Raw genomic sequence first — 8272 nt, 5'->3', positions numbered from 1 at the left:
GTGGAAATCATCTTGAGGCATATTCTGATCTCAAGTCACATTACAGTGGATTAAGACACCTGGTAAAGTTCTCATTTGGGTCCCACTTTAGTGATGCAAGTCACTTTTCAGATATAAAACAATCTATTTGCCAAAAAGTCCTATTAAAGCAAAATATAGCTATGTTTAGTATGATCCTTGCTAATATGTTTTCCTCCAAATATATCTGTGGTAGCTAAAAATTACAATTTATGTCTTGGCCTAAGCTTCTGATCACTTTATTGGTAGCAGAATTTACATTCCCTGAGCTGCTCATGAGTGCAATCCCTAGCCTTTTGGCTGAGTTACGATTTAAATTAGTCAGGTTCACCCTGATTGAGTTGGGTCAGGGAGTGACTAAATGAGCAGCTTCACTGACAACTCTGAAGGAGCAGTAACTTCTGTCTGGATTGTGACATTTAACTAGAACAGACTGGAACTTCTTCCTTTGCAGCTAGCACAGTTATGGTCAGAAAACCCAGTTAAGCTACAGTTAAGCTACAAGGATAAGAAAATCTCCCTCATGCCAATGAAGAAATTAAAAAAGATACAGTGCTTACTGCAGAATCATGAAACAACTTTTTTTTTTTTTTTCTTTTTTCTTTTTTTTAATGTTAAGTAAACTTCATGGTGCAACAGTGGTAGAACAGTAAGATAAATGAAGCTTGTAGTTGTGTATGACCATTGCATGCCTCAAGACAGCAAAAGGTTTTGGGCTGTATTTCTGCTTAAGCTATTAACTGCACTACTGAAAACAGTTCTTAAAGGGGAAGCTGGATTATTTTTATCAAAATATTTTTCAGTAGTGTAATTAATTGCGTCAGAACATGAAGAAAATTAAGAGGAAGTAGAACCACGTGAAGCAGAAGGAAGTATTCTCACTGGTAAAGATGAGTTGAGAAAATCTTTTGTTTTCATATAAAACTCCTGCTAGTACTTCTGCTGAAATTAGACTTAGGGAGCAGACCTATGATGATGACTATTATGCAAGCTCATAATGCAAACTTATAGCATATCATGAGTCTGGCAAATTTGTTTAACTTTGTTTTCTAATTCTAAGAGGTGCTTTTACTCCTATTTGAAGGCAGCAGCTACAGAGATAATAGGACAGTTCTTTGTTCTGCTTCAACACCAGTTCGATTGTGCTTTTGCCTGAGGAGTTTGAGAGTAGTTCTGGCCATTTAACTCTATCTTCAGCAAGTCCATGCAGTGCAACACATTTTTGCCTCTTGGTTATTAAGACTGGCCATAAAAGTCCATTTTAAATGGTGATTTAAGAAATAGACCCTTGTCAGTAAACATGAATTTATAGCCTTAATCATCTTTGATGGTTAAAATATATGGTTGCATAACATAAAATAATATTAATTATTCAGTCTAAGTGCTCTATTCTGATATTTTTTTGTACTTATACAAACATTTTCTTTTCTTAGGTACCTTTTTAATGCTGTAATGGGCATACTAATTTTGCACTGTGGTAAGAAGCTCCTTCTAAAATATGCAGTAACTTATTTACCAGAATTTAATGGGCTCTGTACTTTAAAGCTTTTCTTGCCTGTAATCCCATGAACAAAACTTGCAAGTCATATTTCCAGCTGAAGATTCAGCCCAGTAACAGCAGCACTGAAGCAGCCCCACACCATTAGGCAAGGTACAGAAAGGAGCTGGTGACCTGCAATGGGATGAGAGACCTCACCTACCAGGATTTGCTCACGGTTATGCTTCTGGCAACTGAAATTTCCATTTTACTGAAAGCTTCTACATCTATGTCACCAGACAAAGCCCCATGAGTGGTGGCAGAGCAAACTGTAGCCTTCATTTTCAAGTTTGAAAAGAAAAAATTATTTACATGTCTAAATCCCAGAACTTGGTGTTCAGAGGTCACCCTTTGTAAGTCACTTCTTTAAACCAGTAAAGTTTCCAAAAGCTCTATAAATAAATGGGAGACATTTTGGGGCAGAAAAGTCTTACAGCTTTAATTTTTTTTTTATTTCTTCATCTGATTCTGTCCTATCTGAGGAACATGGATGAGGTAGTGTTTCTGTTGTTGCTTACAATAAATGACTTCTTAAAAGGATTGGCAGAGCCTGTAAGACAAATCTTTGATCCTCCTCAAATTTTTTATAAGCTGAAGGATAATGTCTTTTAATTAATTAGGATTTTTGTAAGGAAAATTATTGGTTCATGCTATGACGGTTTCTGTTTTATCACACTTTCAACTCAGTATCTTTCTATCCTTTTGGTTATGAATTTAAGCAAATGGCTAACTATGTATTTTAATATAAATGTTTTAATATACCACTTTTTTTTTTACTGTTTTAGTCATATTTTCCTGAATTAGACCCTTGAATTTAGTGACCACTGGTACAATTTCCAGAAATTTATTGTCATCAGTAAGAAGAGTCCCTAGTACCAAGATGCATGAATGTATATGTTAAGGGGGAGCACAGTAATGACTTTTTTTTTCTATTCACAGAGGAAGCACTTAGAAGTCAAGGTTATTCAACAGGAGTGAATAAATGCGGCCTGAAAAGGTATTTATTTTCTATACTGCAGGAGGATCTCAGAAACAATAAGGATAAGATAAAACCCAAAACATGCAAAGAAATTGCTTAATTTTCTTTAAAAATAATGGAACCAGGAAAAAAAAGTTTCATAATGAAGAAAATCTTCAGGCAGGGAAAAAAGTTGTCTGACACAGTGCTTTGGGTAGATTGAATTGCTCCAGAAGCTGTTCTGTGCTGCTATTGCAGAAGCATGTAGGGCATTTACTTTGTCTTAGTTGCCCTATCTCTAAATAGATGATGATAATGACCACTTCTGCCTAGTGTTACGCAGTCTTTAGAAGTTTCAGATTGCATCAGAAAAATGTTTCATAGTATACTTAAAAACTGCCTGTTGGACCTTATGCTTTTGAGATAAAAGGGAGTTTAGGCTACACATGCTGAAAGGGCTGGTTCCTTTAGGCAACACTGGTAACTTTAAGTTTTTGTGGGGTTTTTTTGTTTGTTTTTAGCTGTTTAACGGACTGGTTTGGGGGATCATCTCTAGAATATTCAGGTCTCTGGAGACTCATAGAAGAGAGGGTTGCTGTGAATCAAAAAGCCTCTTTCAGGAGATCCCATGATAAGCAGAATTCTGTCATCCTCACAAAAACATTCTTAGCATTATCATGGTCCATGTTTTGTAATTCAGCTCCTAAACTTTCAGGGAAATCTTTATCTGGCAATTATCTCAAGGCTGTTTGTTAAGATACCACTGACTCCTTACCTTTAGACCAATTCAGATTGGGGCATATCATGATATGAAAAGCAAGATGCAAATGCCAAGGATTTTCCCATTAAATAAGCAAGTTGAACTCATTAGTATTTACTGAAAGAGCAAGACCAAAAAAGATTTGGAGTGCTGTGAATATCCTGTAGACAGTCCTTGAGACTGAACTGTTGCCATATGGCTGTACGTATTTTTTGTTACATGAAAGAAAATAAGCAAGAAATTAGAGGAGCTTGGAGATAACCTACATAAAAGTAAAATACAACTAACAGGAGTATCTCCACAGATTATAATGGCAACACTGGTGATGTCTCCCCTTACACTAGGCATAGAGCATACTCAGGGTGGTGTGTCTGTGATCCATGCCCCATGTTGCCAAACTTTAACTCTTCTGAAGACTGACTTCTGAAGATCCTTCTTGGATCTGCCAACAGCTCAGGTTGTTTAACCAGCCTGTCTTAGCAAAAAGCAATCTCAGGACTGTCCTAGGACATGTGACATTTCCAGAAAGACAAGTGGTTGGTTGTCACTGCAGAGGTCTGCAAGGGAATTGGGAGCACTTGAGATTTCTTCTGTTGCATATCCTAAACTATGTCCTAGGCTTGACCCTCAGTGCAAGCAGCCTTGAAATGTGTTCTGGCCTGTATCAAAGGTCCAAGTCTATATTGCTAGAGGCATTACAAAAATTTCATTCTTTTTTGAAACTTTCCTACTTTTCAGGGTAGGAAAGGCAATTAAACAATTAGATACAGAATTGTAAAAGACCATCAAAATTAGGAAAGCAATATTTGCTTTCAAGATTATCAGTGAAGCAACAAAGATGTCTCTTACCTGCTGCTTTGCCAGGCAGAAGCTCACAGCTGAAATGCAGGTGTATGAAGTCACCGACATGTGTACACCAGATGCTACCTGAGGTATTGGGCCTTACTAAAAATAAGAAACCACAATTGCTGTATGATACAAAGGGATGCATTAAGATTGTTGGTAAATTAAAAATTATAATAGAGATTAACCCTTGAGAATAACCTATCATTTATTATCTGTTTTTAATTAAACCCAGAATGGTTTTAATATATAGGCACATCTTTTGGGCTTGTTTTAACCGTGAAAATTTGTGTAGGCTTTATTCATGTTGCTATTTCAAGTTACTTTAATTGCAGTACTTATGTAAGTTCAGAAAGCAGAATTTCATTCCATCTGGTGATTACTTATTTACTTACATTACTCATACAGTCAGAAAACAGAATAAAAAAATAACTACTGAAAACTTGATTGAACATACTAGAAAAATTCATGTGGTTAAGTGTGTCCATATGGAGGCTGAAAATTTTAACACACTACAAAAAGTTAATGTAGGAAGCAAACAGGGAGTACAAGTGCTGTGATTTCCCCAAGAAACCTGTTTTCTTACTATTTCAACTGGCTTATATATCAAGAGCAGACATATATAAAATTGCTTTTGAAGGTATTTGCATTTTATTATTTTTTTGAATTTGTGCATTATATTTACTTACTAAGTCTGAACTGTTTACTTTCACTGCACTCTGAATCTCTAAACTGAGTTAAATACTAAGGGAGCCTTAGCCTGTTAACCTAGGGATCAAAAAATATGGTCACATTCTGTCTGGCTGTCAAATACTTTCCGATTTAGGCAGACACATGACTCACTTGAGGAAGAGCTGTGCTAAATGTTTACAAGTTGGGCATTTTCCAACTCACGAGCCCTATCATTCTGATACCTTTGAAATCCACTAAGGTGACTTACAGTCCATTACCCTGCAGCAGGTAATTACTCAGGGGCCTCTCCTAAATCACCAGCAAGTTTACAAGTGGTCCTCCTCTATAGACTGTGACATGATCATCCTGTGTCCTGTCCTAGGCAGGGAAGCCATTTTATAATCTTAATATCTCTATTTTGTAATCTCTAATATACTGAAATTCAGAGTGATTCACAGTGGAACAGTGTATTGGATTACATCACAAGAACGTGGTTTTGTTGTATCATTCCAGCATGGCTGCAGACTTCACATTTAGACTTCTGAAACAACAGGTTGCAATGCTACTCTTTCAAAACTCCAGTTGGTATGTGAATGTGCACATGTGCATAGCAGATCACCAGTTATTGCAGTAAAGGCAGTCTCTGCTTCTGCTATATATTTTTCCCTACTGCCCTACTGATATTCTTTTTTCTTTTTTTTTTTTTTTTTTTTTGAGGTTGTCATATGGTATAACACTTTTACTAGTTAACTCCTCCCACTTTACTTCAAACCACATCCTGATTTTTGGCCTCAGAAACAAAACATATGCACAACTTGCAGAACAACATGTGATGTTGTTTCTGTATAACATCTTACCAGCTGGGATATAAATTCTTACAGACAATTTTATGCGAATGAAAAATACCTACATTAAGACATTTTCCATAGTTATGCAATACATACCACAGCAGAGCACATGGTCCAGAGTCAGAGATCCTCACTTAGAATTATAACAAAAGCCCAAAGTCAGCCTCAGATCTTCACACAATGTAATTTTGAATAGGTCATTCTAATTTCTCTCTGGTTTATTCCTTCCTTTTTGTTTTCTATTTTGGATTTCTGAAATCCAGTATTATCTAGTTTGCTGGTATGTCAAAGACCCCTAAATTTTATCTGTGTTAAAGGGTGTTGAGTCCAATAGAATTATTATTTACCTAAAGGACAGCTAACATGTAGTGGAATTCTAACTTGCATCATGATCTGAAGATATGCCAATAGGAGAAATTAATCTTTTTTGATCAATTTATTGCAAGATTTCATTAATAGAAAATGAATAGTTTTGTTTCGGGTTTGTCACTGTTCAACTTCCAGATTTTTAAAGTTTTTTTCTTTTGAAGGATGGCATAAGTGGTGGGGTGATTGCTATGTTATTCTCCCTTCGGGATAAAGTCTTTGCATATAAGGGTTTTCTCCCATGATCTATAAACTAATCAAGTCACCCTCAGTTTTCGTTTTTGATAATCAAACAGATTGAATTTATAGTTCTAAAGTCAATATTTTTCTTCTGCTCACAAATTAATTTTGAATGCAATTTTGTGAATGCTCTGTTTTCCCCAACATTCCCATTAAAATATGGACAGCAGATCTGTGGGAATCAGTCCAACAATTGCATCAGGATTCAAGGATTACGTTAGCTCTGTTCATGCAGCTTCATGGTGGGAACTTATGTTGTGTTTCTGGTCCACTGTAGCCCATAAATCCTTGCTGTGTCAGGGCATTCCAGGGCACTGGAACCCATTTTTTGCATGAAATTAATTTGTATTGATGTATAACTGTGCATTCATCTACCCTAAAATACTAACTTTTTTCAGTGGTACTAGCTTGTTAAGAGATCTCTTCTGCCTTCATCTCATCACTCTGTACTACTCAAGTTATCTTTTTGTCCTCCTCAGAAGCTCAACATGGTAATTTCTATTTGCACCTCCAGATCGCTGTTGGGAATATTCAATAACACTGGGTCTATTGCTGATGCCTGCTTGATGCCATTAGAAACAATAGATTATTAATTTTCTTTTTAATGTATCTTTTGATGATCTGCTGGCCAGCTCTTAATTGGAGCTGTGAACATTGATACTATGTAGTAGATCTTATTTTTCTCAATAAAAATATCATGCAACATTTACAAACTTTCATCATGTGTTTTTTTTAAATGAACAGAAGATAAGTACACCACAGACAGATGAAAAGCATCAGTTGACCATGTAGCTAGCAAAGTGCCCAGGATTAATCTTGCATTTTCTCTGTACATGTAACTTCATTGCACCTTTTAAAAATATTTCCTGTATAAATAACGTTGTTCATATTTCAGAACCTGGGGGATTCTGATTTGCCTGACATATCTATCCCAAATCTATCCCAATATTTATTGAACTTACCTTTGGGAAGTCTACAGAACTGATGCCAGATACTGGTGTGTGCACTTTCTTCAGTTGGTTTTAATGCATTGTGCTAAGGATGTATGTCTCAAACTGGATAATATATGCTCCATAATTTGCCACAAACATAAAATTAATAAAATTGGAAAAAAATATTCTTTACTAATTCTTAATTTGTGGTTTGGTAGACACGCTTTGTATTAATTTCTGCCTGTAAAAAAGAGACAGTTTTGTATCTGTTCACAGAATCACAGAATCATCCGGGTTGGGAAGGACCACTGAGATCAAGTCCAACCCTTAATCCACTACCACTGTGGTTACCAGACCATGGCACTGAGTGCCACATCAGTCTCTTCTTAAAAACCTCCAGGGACACAGAATCCACCAGCTCCCTGGGCAGCCCATTCCAGTGCCTGATCACCCTCTCTGAAAAGAATTTCTTCCTAATATCGAACCTAAGCCTTCCCTGGCAGAGCTTAAGTCCATGCCCTCTTGTCCTACTGATGGCTGCCTGGGAGAAGAGACCGACCCCCCCCGGCTACACCCTCCTTTCAGGGAGTTGTAGAGAGTGATGAGGTCTCCCCTGAGCCTCCTCTTCTCCAGGCTGAACACCCCCAGATCCCTCAGCCGTTCCTCACAGGACTTGTGCTGGATCCCTTCACAGCCTTCTTGCTCTTCTCTGGACCTGCTCCAGCACCTCAATCTCCTTCCTGAACTGAGGGGCCCAGAACTGGACACAGGACTCGAGGTGTGGCCTCACCAGGGCTGAGTACAGGGGCAGAATCCCTTCCCTGGACCTGCTGGCCACACTGTTCCTGATCCAGGCCAGGATGCCATTGGCCTTCTTGGCCACCTGGGCACACTGCTGGCTCATGTTCAGCTTTGTGTTGACCCAAACTCCCAGGTCCCTTTCTGCCTGGCTGCTCTCAGCCACTCTGTGCCCAGCCTGGAGCTCCCCATGGGGTTGTTTTGGCCAACGTGCAGGACGCAGCCTTGTTGAACCTCATCCCATTGGAATCAGCCCAACTCTCCAGTCTGTCCAGGTCCCTCTGCAGAGCCCTCCTGCCT

General features: G+C 38.0%; 1 long non-coding RNA gene across 1 annotated transcript; it reads left to right on the top strand.

Moving 5' to 3' along the window:
- LOC139793772 (uncharacterized) lies at positions 1-5488 on the top strand. Its single transcript, XR_011724790.1, has 3 exons — positions 1-62; positions 1452-1495; positions 2495-5488. It is a non-coding gene; the product is annotated as an uncharacterized lncRNA (long non-coding RNA).
- Positions 5489-8272: the final 2784 nt, after the last annotated feature.

Source organism: Heliangelus exortis, chromosome 2, assembly GCF_036169615.1.
Source record: "Heliangelus exortis chromosome 2, bHelExo1.hap1, whole genome shotgun sequence".
Classification (NCBI taxonomy): Eukaryota; Metazoa; Chordata; class Aves; order Apodiformes; family Trochilidae; genus Heliangelus; species Heliangelus exortis.
Note: the sequence above shows the minus strand (reverse complement) of the source record. Positions and strands in the feature narration are given on the sequence as shown.